General features: G+C 39.0%; 1 pseudogene; it reads left to right on the top strand.

Moving 5' to 3' along the window:
- Positions 1-12,447: 12,447 nt before the first annotated feature.
- Positions 12,448-13,085, top strand: LOC118635276 (annotated as a pseudogene).
- The last annotated feature ends 2,827 nt before the right edge of the window (positions 13,086-15,912 follow it).

The raw sequence follows: 15,912 nt of genomic DNA, 5'->3' as shown, positions 1-15,912 counted from the left end.
TTTTATAAAAGAAAAAGTGAATAAAGCCTGTTAATTAATTTTTTAAATTGTATTCTTTAGTAAATGTAATGCATAAGTATCAATTAGGCCAAGATAGTTTATAGTGTTTTCAAATCTTCTATGACCTTATTGCTCATTGCTCTACCTATATCAATCAAAGGGAGAAGTTTTTAAATGTCCAATGAAGCTTGTGATTTTCTCTATGTATCCTTTAATACTGTTAATTTTTGCTTTATATATTTTGAAGCTGTTTTTAGAAACATACACACTTATGAAGATTATTTTATGTAAAATATAGGACTTTATACCTACAGTTCTCCCTTTTCTTGTATTCTCCCCTAACTTTCTAGTTGCTGTGTTTTCCCCAAATTCTGTCCCTTAGATTCTTCAGTTGAGCTGATAAGATTCTTTCAAGCCAAAAAAAATAAACATAGAAAAGTAATGCATTATAAGTATACATTGTCGGGGTAAGCAATGCAAGCTGCTGTCATAATGCTTACATCAAAATTCCTTGAAAAAACATATACATATATTATTTCATACTCATAAGATCATACACAATCAGATTGGATAGCTCTCTTTCTAAGGGTGACTCTAGATCTGATTCCATCTCGTGGTTTCATCATCTTGTAATTTTAATGCTGCCTTTGCTTCATTCAGTTTATAAACAAAGTTGTGTAACAACAACAACAAAAAATTTGTCCTAGGTTCTTGTAACAGAACTCCTAAAAATATGATTTCTTGAAATTTCCTGATGAATAGAAATGTCTTTTGTTATTCATAGCAAACTGCACTATACCTGAAATTATGCTAATTATCTTACTCATTTAGGAGGATTCCTTGATAGCTTCAGGATAGGGGTTGGTTACTAGAGAAAACAACCTTGTGATTAGAGGGTTTAATATTTAAAAAAAAAACAAAACAAAACATTTTTTATTGATTTTAGAGAGAGAAGAAGGGAAAAAGAGAGAGAGATAGAAACATCAATGAGAGAACATCGATTGGCTGCCTCCTTCATGCCCCCCACTGGGGATTGGGTCCAGACCTGGGCATGTGTCCTGACTGGGAATTGAACCAGCTACCTCTTGGTGCATGGGTCAATGATCCACCACTGAGCCACACAGGCCAGACATGGTTGAATCTCTTAACCTCACCCTTAACCTCTAAGGAGGAGAGAGAGACTGGATAAATACTAAGACAATGAGTCTCAAAAAGTTTCCTGGTTGGTTAATACATCAATGTATCATGCAGACCCTACGCACAATAGACTGCACCTCAGAACACAAGATACTGGACTGAACTAGACCTTAATACAGAGCAGAAACTATGGGCAGTGGCTTTGATTCTAGATCTGCTTAAGACAAAATGGGACTTTTTTCATGGCAGGATGGAGGAACATGGGATATTGGAGGAAAATTTTCTTAATGTTACCTCATGAATAAAGCTTTTCACAGTGCCTCATCCTTCAGTGGGGCCCTCATGAAATTCTTATACTTGAGGTACCCCAAGAAGCCCACTTCCAGCAGTGACAGGTGAGGACAGAGAGGGCAGCCCATCAATAACAGGGGAAAAGTACAAACCTTTGGTATAACGCTGGCTTTCTCTGCTATAGTGTCTAACTCAAGAAGGGGGGGGGCAACAGGATGAATGAAAAGTGGGTAAAAGAGAGGATAAAATAAAGATAAGTGAAGAAGTACTTTATAAAATCTAACAAAATAGAAATATTAAAAAAAAACAGAAATGTGCTAATTTCTTGAAAAGATAATAAAATGAATAAGCTTATAAAAATTTAGTGAATACATAACAATATTAAGAAATAAGAAGCAGGCAAAGATAGATTTCAGATTAAATATTATTAAGAACTATGAATAACATTATGTTACTAAATTTAAAAATTTAGATAAATAGGTAATTTCCTGAAAATATATATTTCAAAATATTTTAATATTTTTTAAAAACTGAATATTCCTGTAAGCATGAAAGAAATTAAATCAGTACTTTAAAAGTGTACCCCAAGAGCCCGGCCAGTCTGGCTCAGAGGTTGAGTGTCAACCCATGCATCATGAGGTCAATAGTTCATTTCCTGGTCAGAGCGCATGCCTAATTTGTGGGCTGAATCCCCAGTGGGGGGCATGCAGGAGGCAGCCAATTGATGTTCTCTCATGGATGTTTCTATCTCTCTCTCCTCCCTTCTTCTCTCTCTAAAATCAAAAAAGAAAAAAAAATTAGAAATAACAGACTCAAAAAAAAAAAAAAAGGCAGCAGGCAGGACCAGAGGGAGGGTGAGTGTGTGAGAGAGTGAACTAGTGTGAGTGGATGTGAAGGTGGACAACCAAACCCAACCAGTGCAGAGATGCGGAGCAGAAGATTCCTGTGCTGTGGACAAGGAGCAGCCAGCTACCTGGTAAGCAGCTCTTCAGGACAATTCTCCCTGTGCTTTGGGGAGGTCCCACCATTTTGGAAGATCCCAGGTCTTCCCAGGGAGGAGGCAGTAGAAATGGCTAGGCCCCAGCAACCTGAGCCCACCAGTGCACCAGGCACCATTGGACCAGTGGACACTCTGTGTCAACACAGACCAGTGCACAGTAGTGGAGCTGCCAAGGTGTCTGTTGAAGCTGCAGATGGCCAGGAAACCAGCACCATCCCCCACAGTAGGAGCCCAATCAGAGTCAAGATATACTACCAGAAACAGAGGCTGGGGAGCAGACATCCATCCCCAGGCAACAGAAGCACAGACCAGCAGCTGAGATCCATCCTCAAAAAACTATAGCAAAGGCTGAGCAGGAGTTGAGCCCCAGAGGCATCAACACTCTCCAGCTGCCAGCGGCAGGACCTGGGCTTCACAGAAGTCTGTGCGACCCAGCAGCCCACAAGAGCAGTGGGAAGCCAAAGTCCTAGAGAGACTGGTGCAATCCAGCTGCCCACCCAAGAAACCTGCAGGTTGCGGGGGCACCAGAGAGGCCTTTGCGACCCAGCAGCCCACAAGATAAGCATAGATCCAGGTCTCCAAAGGGACTATGAGATCCAGTTACCCATGAGTCCTGCAGAGTGCTGAGTCACCAGAGAGGCCTGTGTGACTCAGCAGCCCACAAGATAGGTGTAGAGTCAGGCCTCTAAATGGGACTGTGCAATCCAGTTTCCTGTGGGACCTGCGGAGTGCTGAAACACCAGGGAGGACTGCGACCCAGCAGCCCACAAGATAGGCATAGAGCCAGGTCTCCAAAGGGACTGTGCTATCCAGTTACTCCTGGGACCTATGGGGTGTTGAGGCACCAGAGAGGCCTGTGAAACCCAGCAGCCCACAAGATAGGCATTGAGCCAGGTCACATAAGGGAGTGTGCTATTCAGTTACCTATGGGACCTGCAGGGTGCTGAGGCAGCAGAGTCCTGTGCAACCCATATACCCACAAGATAGATGTAGAGCCAGTTCTCCAAAGGGATTGTGAGGTCCAGCTGCCCACGGTATGGGCAGGGAGTACGGCTCCAACAGGGCCTGAGTTATACAGCTACAGGTGGCACCAGCAAACAACTGGGAACACAGCTCCAGAGGGACCCATGTGATCCAGCAGCAGCACCTACCAGGACATACCAATTTCAGCCCCCAGTAGTCAATCCTCCAGAATCCACAGCAGATAAGAGACGACATGCAACAAAACAGTCTGGGAGGCAGAGTAGCCTTATTTAACATACATTGAGCTGCATACACCTCCAAACATCCCTTAGCGGGTATAGAGCTACCACACGGCTAAAATGGGGAGACAAAAAACACCCAAAGGGGAAGAGAGAGAGAGAGAGAGAGAGAGAGAGAGAGAGAAATCATCAGAAAAAGAACTACAGGAAATGGAAGACAGCAACTTGTCAGATAAAGAATTCAAAGCAATGACTTTAAGGGTGCTCAAAACCTTTGGTGAGAACTAGAAGCAACTTAATAAGAATTATGAAGAGCTCACCGGAAACTACTTCAGCTTAAAAAAAGAGGTAGAAGCTACACATAAAGGGATAGAAGCTATGCATAAAAATCAAGAGAAAATAAAAAAAAGACATAGCTGTTATAAAAAATAACTTAGAAGGTTTTAATAGAAGATTAGAAGAAGCTGAAGACACAATCAGCAACTTAGAAGACAAGGTAGAGAAAAACACTCAAATAGAGCAGCAAATGGAAAAAAATAAAATAAAAAGCAGGAGGAAAGTTTAAAGGAGCTGTGGGACAATACAAAACATAACAACATTAATATTATAGGGATACTGGAAGGAGAAGAATCAGAGAAAGGAATAAAGAAACTGTTTGAAGAAATGGTGACAGAAAATTTTTCTAAACTGGTGAAGGAGAAAGTCACACAAGTCCAGGAAACACAGAGAGTCCCAAGCAACATGAACCCCAGAAGACCCACAGCTAGACACATCATAATAAAAATGGCAAACATTAAAGACAAAGAAAGAATCTTAAAGGAAGCAAGCAAAAGACAGAAAGTTACCTACAAGGGAGCTCCCATTAAACTGTCATCTGATTTCTCAATAGGAATGACGCAGGCCAGAAGGAAGTGGCATGAAGTGTACAAAGTAATGCAGGCAAGGGTCTGAATCCAAGACTACTGTATCCAGCAAGGCTATCATACAAAATTGAAGAAGAAATAAAGAGCTTCTCAGATTAAAAAAAAAAAAAGCTAAAGAAATTTACCACCACTAAACCAACACTACAAGGAATGCTGAAGGGACTGTTGTAAGAAGAAGAAAGAGAGAGAGAGAAAGAAAGAGAGAGAGGGGGAGAGAGAGAGAGAGAGAGAGAAGCACAGACACAAAATTAAAATGGCAACTAATGACTACTGATCAATAATTACCTTAAATGTAAATGGCTTAAATGCTCCAATCAAAAGAAATAGGGTAGCTGATTGGATAAGAGGATAAGAAAACACGACCCATATAGATGCTGTCAACAAGAGACCCAGCTTACAACAAAAGACTCACAAAAGATGAAAGTGAATAAATGGAAAAAATGTTCCAAGCAAATGAAGATGAAAAAAAAGCTGGTGTAGCAATACTCATATCTGACTTCAAAACAAGGGCCATAATAAGAAACAGAGAAGGTCACTAAATAATATTAAAAGGAGCAATCCAACAAGAGGATATAACCCTCGTAAACATTTACACACCAAATACGGAAGCACCAAAATATATTAAAACATTTCTGGTAGACTGTAATGGAGAGATCAATAGCAACAAAATCATAATGGGTGATCTTAACACACCACTGACACCACTGGATACTCTTATAGATAAAAAATTAACAAAGACATAGAGTCCTTACAAGACAAACTAGATCAGTTGGACTTAATTGATATTTACAGAACATTTCACTCCAAAGCTGCAGAATATACATTCTTCTCAAGTGCACATGGGTCATTCTCAAAGATAGACCAAATGTTAGGACACAAAGCAAGTCTCTACAAATTCAACAAAATTGAAATCATATTAAACATCTTCTCAGATCACAGTCGCATGAAACTAGAATTCAATTACAATAAAAACACATGAAAACGTTCAAACACTTGGAAGCTAAATAGCATGTTATTAAACAACGAATGGGTTACTAACAAGATCAAGGAAGAAATTATAATCTTTCTGGAAACCAATGTAAACTAACACACAACAACAAAATCTATGGGACACAGCAATAGTAGTCCTGAGAGGGAAATTCATAGCATTACAGGCCTACCTCAAGAAACAAGAAACATTTCTAATTGACTTTCTAACCCTACAACTTAAAGAACTAAAAAGTAAACAAACAAACACAAAAACCCACCTAGTAAGAGGAAGAAAATAGTAAAGGTCAAAGCAGAAATAAACAACATAGAGACTAAAAGCAATTCAAAAGCTCAGTGCAACAAAAAGCTGGTTCTTTGAAAAGATAAACAATATCAATGGACCTTTAGCCAGATTCTCCAAGAAACAAAAAGAGAGAAACCAAATAAACAAAATCAAAAGTAAAAGAGGAGAAGTAACAACAGACACCACAGAAATACAAAGGATCATCAAAACATACTATGAACACTTATACGCCAACAAATTGGACAATCTAGGAGAAATGGACAAATTTCTAGAAACACACAGCCTCCCAAAACTGACCCTGGAAGAGATAGAAAACTTGAGCAGACCAATAACAACAAAGAAAATTGAAGATGTAATCAAGAAACTACCAACAAACAAAAGCCCAGGCCCAGATGTCTTCATGGGGAGTTTTACTGAACATTCCAAGAAAATCTGGAAGATGGCCTGGGACAGGACCAGAGGGAGGGTGAGTGTGTGAGAGAGTGAGCATGTGTGTGAGAGAGTGTGAGTGGACGTGAAGGTGGATGACCAAACACGAGCAGTGAAGAACCACAGAGCAGAAAGTTCCTGTGCTATGGACCAGAGCAGCCGGCTACCACAGTAAGCAGCCCTTCAGTGCACTTCTCCCTATGCCTTGAGGAGGTACCACCATTTAGGAAGATCCCAGGTCTTCCCTGGGAGGAGGCATTGGGAGTGGTTAGGGCCCAGCAACCTGACCCCAGCAGCACACCTGGCACTATTGGACCAGTGGACAATCTGGTCAACACAGAGCAGAACACAGTAGTGGAGCTTCCAAGGTGCTGGTAGCAGAAGCTGAGGACAGCCCGGAGCCCAGCACCATCCCCCACAGTAGAAACCCGGTCAAGGTCCTGATATACCCCCAGCCACAGAGGCTGGGGAGCAGACATCCATCCCCAGGCAACAGAAGCACAGACCAGCAGCTGAGACCCATCCCCAAAAACTACAGCAAAAGATGAGCAGGCATTGAGCCCCAAGAGCAACAGCACTCCCCAGCTGCCAGCGGCAGGACCTGGGGCTCCACTAAGACCTGTGCGGTCCAGTAGCCCACAAAAGCAGTGGGAAGACAGGGCCCCAGAGAGAACGGTACAATCCTGCTGCCCGCACTCAAAAACTGCAGGGTGCAGGGGCAACAGAGAGGCCTGTGTGACCCAGCAGGGACTGTGTGATCTAGTTACCCATGGGACCTGTGCAACCATGCAGGGACTGTGCCATCTGGTTACCTAGGGACCTGTGGGTTGCTGTAGCACGAGAGAGGTCTGTGCAACCCAGCAACACATAACATAGGCATAGAGACGGGTCACCAAAGGGACTGTGCAATCCAGTTTCCCATGGGACCGTTAGGGTGTGGGAGCACCAGAAAGGCCTGTGAGACCCAGCTGAGCACAAGATAGACATAGAGGATGTGAAAATGTAGGCAGACAGAATAGAAGCTACACAGATGATCTCCCAGGGCCAAAAGGAAATTACAACTAAAATAAAGACAAATGCTCACAAAAACAAAACAAAACAAAACAAAACAAAAAAAACAGAACAGCAATGGGACAGGAGTATAAAACCAGGGACAATGGTAGGATCTACAGAGGCGGAAGAGGGTGGCGGGCTGGGAGCCCATGGACAGCAGCAGTCTTAGCTGTGAGCATCACCCTTGGGGAATAAAGACAAAGCCCGTTCCACAGCACAGATAGCCAGGACAGAGTTCTAAAATGGCCACAACCACTCACCAGGGGGCTACAACTCAGGGGGCACAACTAGTCTCGAACTCTGTGGGGACACCTGGGATTTGGAGGACACTTAGAGTTTTTCCTTAGTTGCAGACAAAAAGAAAGTTGGCCAGTGTGCTGTTTCCCAAATTGTGGGGAAAAGCAGCAGCCCTCCCCCCACCTTGGAGATCCATGCTTTCCCCATGCAGCAAAAAATGCAAATTGAGGCTCATTAATAACCAGCATCTATCCCACCATCTGGAAATCCTCTTATGCAGAACACCAGGGTTACATGCCAAGGCACTGAGTAACTGAGACTACTAGCATCCAGGAAAAAGCTAGAGGAAAAGAGAACCATTCTCGGGCTTGTAAATCAACCCAGGAAAGTAAGACTTGACAGTGGTGTTTAACGTGGCCCGCCCAGGCTCATCCAAACCTAGTAGACGGAGCCACAAACAGCAGAACACCAACACCTACAGAGAATATATGGCAGCCTCCAAAACTGAGATAGCCAAAATGGTGAAACAAACAAACAAACAAAAAAATCCCAAATGAAAGAACATGAGAATTCTATCAAAGATGGGATAAATGAAATGCAGATAAGCAACTTATCAGAGGCAGAGTTCAGAGCCATGATCATGTGGAAGCTCAATAGCATGAGTAAGGACTTCTGCACCATGAGTAAAGATATAGAAACGCTAAAAACCTATCAAGTGGAAATGAAGAATGACATAGCAGAAATAAAGAACACATTGGAAGGCCTAACCAGGAGAGTAGAGGAAGCTGAAGACCGGATCAGTGAATTAGAAGATAGGATAGAAAAAAATCAACCACTCAGAAAACCAAAAGAAAAAAATAAAATAAAAAACATGAAGACAGCTGAAGAAAACTGTGGGACAACTGGAAATGTAATAACATTCACTTCATAGGAGTCCCCGAAGAGAAAGAAAATGGGCAAAGGTTAGAGAATATATTTGAAGAAACAGTGACAGAAAACTTTCCTAAGTTTGTGAAGGAAGAAGGCATTCAAGTTCAAGAAGCACAGAGAGCCCCAAGTAAGAACCCAAACAGCCCTCACCAAGGCACATAGTAATTAAAATGCCCAAAATTAAAGACAAAGAGAGAATTCTAAAGGCATCAAGCTATAAGCAACAGGTTACCTACAGAGGAATCCCCATAAGACTCTCAGATAACTTCTCAACAGAAACACTACAGGCCAGAGAGAATGGCATGAAGTAATCAAGGTTATGAAAAACTAGGATCTGGAACCAAGACTACTCTATACAGCAAGGCTATCATTCAAAATAGAAGTTCAAATAAAGAGCTTCCCAGACAAAAAAAAAAAAGGGCTAAGGGAATATATAAACACCAAACCAGCACTGCAAGATATGCTAAAAGAACTGCTGTAATTTGTAGAAGAAAAAAAAAAAAAAAAAAATATATATATATATATATATATAATCTCCACACTAAACAAAAATGGCAATAAATAAGTACATAACAATTATCAACTTAAATGTGAATGGTTTGCATGCTCTGATAAAAAGACACAGAATACCCAGTGATCCTACTTCAAGGAATATACCCTAAGAAGCCTGAAACACCAATCAGAAAGAATATATCTACCTCCATGATTGTAGCACCACTATTTACAATAGTTAAGATTTGGAAACAGCCCAAATGTCCATAAGTAGATGAATGGATAAAAAAGCAGTGGCACATATACACAATGGAATACTATGCAGCTGTAAGAAAGAAAGAACTCTTATTCTTTGAGACAACATGGAGGGACCTGGAAAGAGTCATCCTAAGCGAAACAAGCCAAACAGAGAAAGTCAAGTATCATATGATCTCACTTATTTGTGGAATATAATGAACATAATAGTCTGTGGATTGGGGTAGTCCCGGAGATGTGGAAGTGGGGTACAGACTGACAATTACCAAAAGAATGGGTGGAGGGGGAGAAATAAACCACAGAACTTATATGCATGTATGCATGAACAATGGGCATGGACAACAAAGCTGGGAACAGGGCAGGGAGGGAGGGAGAGGGGCAAATCAGTGGGAGGAAAACGAGAAGCATCTGTAACAAAAATGAATTAATTAATTGAATTAAAAAAATAAAAATAAAAAGCATCTAATGCCAGTTCATAAACAAAAAGAAAAGAAAAAAAAAAAAAGACGCAGATTACCTGACTGGATAAGAAAGTATGACTGACATATATGTTGCTTACAAGAGACATACCTCACAACAAAAGACTCACATAGGTTGAAAGTGAAGGGATGAATAAAAATCTTTCAAGCAAACAAAAGAAAAAGAAAAGCTGGGGTAGAAATACTCAGATCTGATAAAGTAGATTTCAAAATGAAGGCCATAACTAGAGACAAAGAAGCCCACTACATAATATTCAAAGGATCTATCCAACAGGAAGATATAACCTTGGTAAACATATATGCACCCAATATAGGAGCACCAACATATATTAAAAATCTTTTGGAGGACTTCAAAGGAGAAATCAACAGCAATACAATCATAGCAGAGAACTTCAGTACACCGCTGACCTCAGTGGATAGATCCTCTAGACCAAAAATTAACAAGGAAACACAGACTCTAAATGAAGGACTAGATCAAAAGGATTTAATAGATATCTACAGAGAATTACACCCCAAAACTGCAGAATTCACATCCTTCTCAAGTGCACATGAGACATTCTCAAAGACAGACCACATGTTAGGGCACAAACTAAGTCTCTAGAAGTTCAAGAATATTGAAATCATATCAAGCATCTTCTAAGATCACAATGGCATGCAACTAGAAATCAATTGCAAGAAGAACAAACAAAGACATTTGAAAACATGGAGGCTAAATAGCATGTTATTGAACAATGAATGGGTTACCTTGAAGATCAAGGAAGAAATTAAAAACTTTCTGGAAACCAATAATAATTTTTTTTTTTTTAAAAAAGAGGAAGATATAAAAAGTAGAAACAGATACCTTGTTCATAAATTGGAAGAATTAACATCATTAAAATGTCCATACTACCCACAACAATCTATAGATTTAATACAATCCCCATCAAAATACCAACAACATACTTCACAGAACTAGAACAAATACTTTAAAAGTTTATATGGAACCAAAAAAGACCTCGAATGGCCACAGCAATCTTGAAAAAGAAGAACAAAGTTGGAGGGATCACATTACCAGATTTCAGGTTATACTACAAAGCCACTGTAATCAAAACAGCCTGGTCCTGGCACAAGAAATGACATATAGACCACTGGAACAGAATAGAGAATCCAGAAATTGACCCAAGACAATATGCTCAATTAATATTTGACAAAGGGGGCAAGAGCATACAGTGGAGTCAAGACAGTCTTTTTAATAAATGGGTTGGAAAAATTGGACAGCTACATGCAAAAAAATGAAACTTGAATACCAACTTACACCATACACAAGAATAAACTCAAAATGGATAAAATACTTAAATGTGACCCATGAATCCATAAAAATCCTAGAAGAAAATGTAGGCAACAAAATTTTAGACATTGTACACAGCAGAATTGTCACTGATAGAACACCTAAGGCAACAGAAACAAAGAGATAAAAGAACACATGGGACTGCATCGAACTCGAAAGCTTCTGCACAGCAAAAGATACAAAAATCAAAACGGAAATGGATTTCACTATATGGGAGAACATAATCGCCAATGATGCATTAGATTAGGGTAATTTTCCAAAATATATAGAGCGCTCATACAACTCAACAAAAGAGGACAAAGAGCCCAATTATAAAATGGGCAGAGGACATAAATAAACACCTCTCCAAAAAGGAGATACAAATTACCAAGAGACATATGAAGAAATGCTCAACATCACTAATCATCAGAAAGATGCAAATTAAAACACCTATGAGGTATCACCTTACACCTGTCAGAATGGCCGCCATCAACAAATCAGCATACAAGTGTTGGTGAGGGTATGGAGGAAAGAGGACTCTAGTGCACTGCTGGTGGGAATGTAGGCTGGTGCAGCCACTTTGGAAAACACTACAGTGTTACCTCAAAAAGTTAAATATTGAAGTGCCATTTGACCCTGTGATCCCACTTCTAAGAATATACCCTAAGATACTTGAAATACCAATTAGAAAAAAATATATGTACCCCTATGTTCATAGCAACATTATTTACAATAGCTAAAATCTGGAAACAACCCAAGTGTCCATCAGTAGATTAGTGGATTAAAAAAACTGTGGTACATATACACAATGGAATACTATGCAGTTGTAAGAAAGAAAGATCTCTCATCCTTTGAGATGGCATAGAAGGACCTGGGGAGTATTATGCTAAGTGAAACAAGCCAAGCTGTGAAAGACAAATATCACATGATCTCACTTATTTGTGGAATATAATGAACTAAACAAACTGCTGAACAAAATTAACCCAGAGACATAGAGGTGGGGTACAGGCTGACAAGCCTCAGAGGAGGGGGGTGTTTTTTGGGGAAGTGATAAACCACAGAACTTACATGCATGTATGCATGACCAATGAACATAGACAACAAAGCTGGGAGGCACCTGAGGGGAAGTGTAGGAGGGTGTCAATTGGGGAAAAATGAGGTACATCTGTAACAAAAACAAATTAATAAATAAAAAATATTATAAAAAAAGAAAAAAATAATAAATAAATAAAAGTGTACCTCAAAAAATCTACTAGGATCAGACAAATCAGTAGGAATGTTCTACCATATATTAAAATAAGATAAAGTTTCAATCTTTGAGTGTCAAACTTATATAAAAGTTTAAAATATAGACACATAGGGCTCCTAGATTCTGCTGCACTCCCTCCAACTCCACTTCCTAGCTCTCCCTGTGGTGCGTGGTCCTGTCTCCAACTTGACATGCTTGTCTGGGGAGGTGAAAACCACTGTGAAGCCTGTGGGAGGACCATGTACCATGAGGAAAAGGTGCAGTGTGATGGGAGAAGTTTCTACTGCTTTTGCTTTCTGAGCATGGTTTGCAGGAAAAATTTAGATAGCACAACAGTGGCAATCCATGATGAAGGGATTTACTGAAAATCCTGCTACGGAAAGAAGTATGGTCCATAAGGTTTAACATGGACTGGGGTGAAAGTTTGGACATCAAGCCTAAGAGAGAGTGTGGAAAGGAGGGAGGGAGAGAAAGAAACATTAATGTGAGAGACACATCAATTGGTTGCCACCAGCACAACCCCAACCAGGGCTATGGATCAAACCTGCAACTCAGTGTTCAACCTCTTAGGCCTACAACAAATCCAAACACTTCTAAATTTGCTCAGAAATATGGAGAAGCTGAAAAGTGTTCCAGGCTCTCAAACTTATTCTTTTGTCTCTCAGCCTGGCACAAAAACTGCTTATGTTAAGCCAAGTGTGGGAATTCTTGAATCAACAACTTTGACTGAGAAAGAAGGTGAAATCTATTGTTAAAAAGCTATACAAATAACTTTGGATCCAAAAGATTTGGCTATGGCCAGGGAGCAGGAGCCCTTGTTCCTCAGTAAAGGTGTAAACTTAGAACCAAGATCACATACTGAGAATCTCTCCATAATCTAGGCACAGATAATCTAATGCTAAACTACTGTGAAATTCTACCAGCACTTACATACTGTATATTTCCCTGTACTTGCATAAACTGCTGACTCATAGGAAGAGAGCACTGTACCTTTTGCTTTATTCATCAGCCTTTTCAAGATCGATTTCTTCTACATTTTAAATAAAACTTCAGCTTGAATAAAAAGTTAGAGGCATAACTGGGTTAGCAATATTTATACCACACAAAATAGATTTTACAGCAAATGCTATAGCAAGAAACTACAAAGAATGCAGCATTTCCACTCCTGGGTATTTATTTGAAGAAACCCAAAACACTAAATCAAAAAGACATATGCATCCATATGTTCATTGCAGCACTATTTACAATAGCCAAACTATGGAAGCAACCTAAGTGTCCATCAATAAATTAATAGATAAAGAAGAGGTGTTGCATATATACATAAAATAAGACTTAGCAATAAAAAAAGAATGATTTCTTCTAGGATTTTTATGGTGTTGAGTTTACCATTTTAAGTCTTTAATCCATTTTCACTGTAAAAAGGAAGAAAAATATATCCTGTGCTACAGCATGGATGGACTTGGAGAACTTGATCCTAAGTGAAATAAGCCAGTCAGAGAAAGACAAGTACCATATGATTTCACTCACATGTGGAATTTAATTAACAAACTGAATAACCAAGCAAAACAGAGACAGACTTATAGATAGAGAACAGGCAGACAGATCTGGTGGGGAATGTTGGGGGCGGGTAGATGGATTGAGCATAAAAGAAAAGAGAGAGACAGAGAGAAATCATGGACAACAGTGTGGTGATTGCACAGGGGAGGAAGGTGGATGGAGGTGGAAGAGAATACAGGGGAAATAAATAGTGATGGAAAAAAACTACATAAATTATTCCAAAACATTCAAGAAGAAGGAAGACTTTCAAGCTCTTTTTATGAGGCCAGCATTATCCAAATTCCAAAACCAGGTAAAGACACTACAAAGAAAGAAAATTACAGGCCAGTATCTCTGATGAATATAGATGCCAAAATCCTCAACAAAATTTTAGCAAATCAAATTCAGCAGTATATTAAAATGATGATTTACCATGATCAAGTGATTTATACCAGGGATGTAAGGCTGGTACAATATTCTGAAATCAATACATGTGATGCATCACATAAACAAATTGAAAGATAAAAATTACATGATCATATCAATAGACACAGAAAGAACATTCAACAAAATCCAACACCCATTTTTGATAAAAACTCTCAGCAAATGGGAGGTTCTCAACTTTCTAATGCCATGACCATTTAATACAGTTCCTCATGTTGGGGTGACCCCAAACCATAAAATTATTTTTGTTGCTACTTCATAACTATAATTTTGCTACTGTTATGTATTGCCATCAAAAATATGTGTTTTCCGGTAGTCATAGGTAACCCCTGTGAAAGGGTCATTTGACCCCCAAAGGGGTCACAACCCACAGGTTGAGAACCCCTGGAATAGAGTGATCATACCTCAACATAATAAAGGTCATATATGACAAACCTACAGCCAACATCATACTCAATGGGAAAAAACTAAAAACATTTTCCCTAAGAACAGGAACAAGACAGGTCCCTTTAACCACTCTTAATCAACATAGTGCTACAAGTCTTAGCCACAGTGATCAGACAAAAAGAAAAAACAAATTAAAGGCATCCAAATTAGAGAGGAGGAAGTAAAACTGTCATTATTTTCAGATGACATGATATCGTACATAGAAAACACTAAAGACTCCACCAAAAATATTACCACATTTAATATAAGAATGTGGCAATGTAGCAGGATACAAAATAAATATCCAGAGATTGATGCTATTTTTATATTTCAATAAGAATTCTAAGAAAGAGAAACTAAAAAAAATATCCATTTACCATTGCAACAACAACAAAAAACAAGATACTTAGAAATAAACTAAACCAAGGAGGTAAAAGACCTGTACTTGGAAAACAACAGGACATTTAAAAAAAAAGTTCTCTCTTACATTTAAGTCTTTAAATAAACAAAATGGATAAAAGACTTAAATGAAAAATATAAACAAGTGAAAGAATATACCACATTCATGGATTGGAAGAATTAACATCATTAAAATGTTCATACTACTTAAAGCAATTTATAGACTCACTGCAATTACTATTAAATTACCAAAGGAGTTTTTTCACAGATCTAGAACAAATACTCCAAAAATTTATATGAAACCGAAAAAGACCCTGAATAGCCACAGCAATCTTGAAAATAAAAATGTTGGAGGAAAAATAATATAGAATATCAAATTATACTACAAAGTCATCCAAATCAAAGCAGCCTGGTACTGGCACAAGAACAGGCATACTGATGAATGGAACAAAAGAGAGAACCCAGAAATTGACCCAAGACAATATGCTCAATTAATATTTGACAAAAGAGAGCAAGAGCACCCAATGGAGTAAAAACATTTTATTCAATAAATAGTTTTGGGAAGATTGGACAGCTACATGCAAAAATGAATAAATGGGAATACACCAAACTAAAAATTTCTGCATAGCAAAAGAAACCAGCATCAAAATGAAAATGGAACTTACTATATGGGAGAACATATTTGCCAATGATATATCAGATAAGGGGTTAATTTCCAAAAGATATAGAATACTCATACAACTCAAAAAAAGGAAGACAAGCAATCCAATTAAAAAATGGGTGAAAGACCTGAATACATTCTTCTCCAAATAGGACATACAAATGGCCAAGAGACATATGAAAAAAATGCT

The sequence above is a fragment of the Molossus molossus genome, unplaced genomic scaffold, assembly GCF_014108415.1.
Source record: "Molossus molossus isolate mMolMol1 unplaced genomic scaffold, mMolMol1.p scaffold_m16_p_2, whole genome shotgun sequence".
In the NCBI taxonomy this organism is placed as follows: Eukaryota; Metazoa; Chordata; class Mammalia; order Chiroptera; family Molossidae; genus Molossus; species Molossus molossus.
Note: the sequence above shows the minus strand (reverse complement) of the source record. Positions and strands in the feature narration are given on the sequence as shown.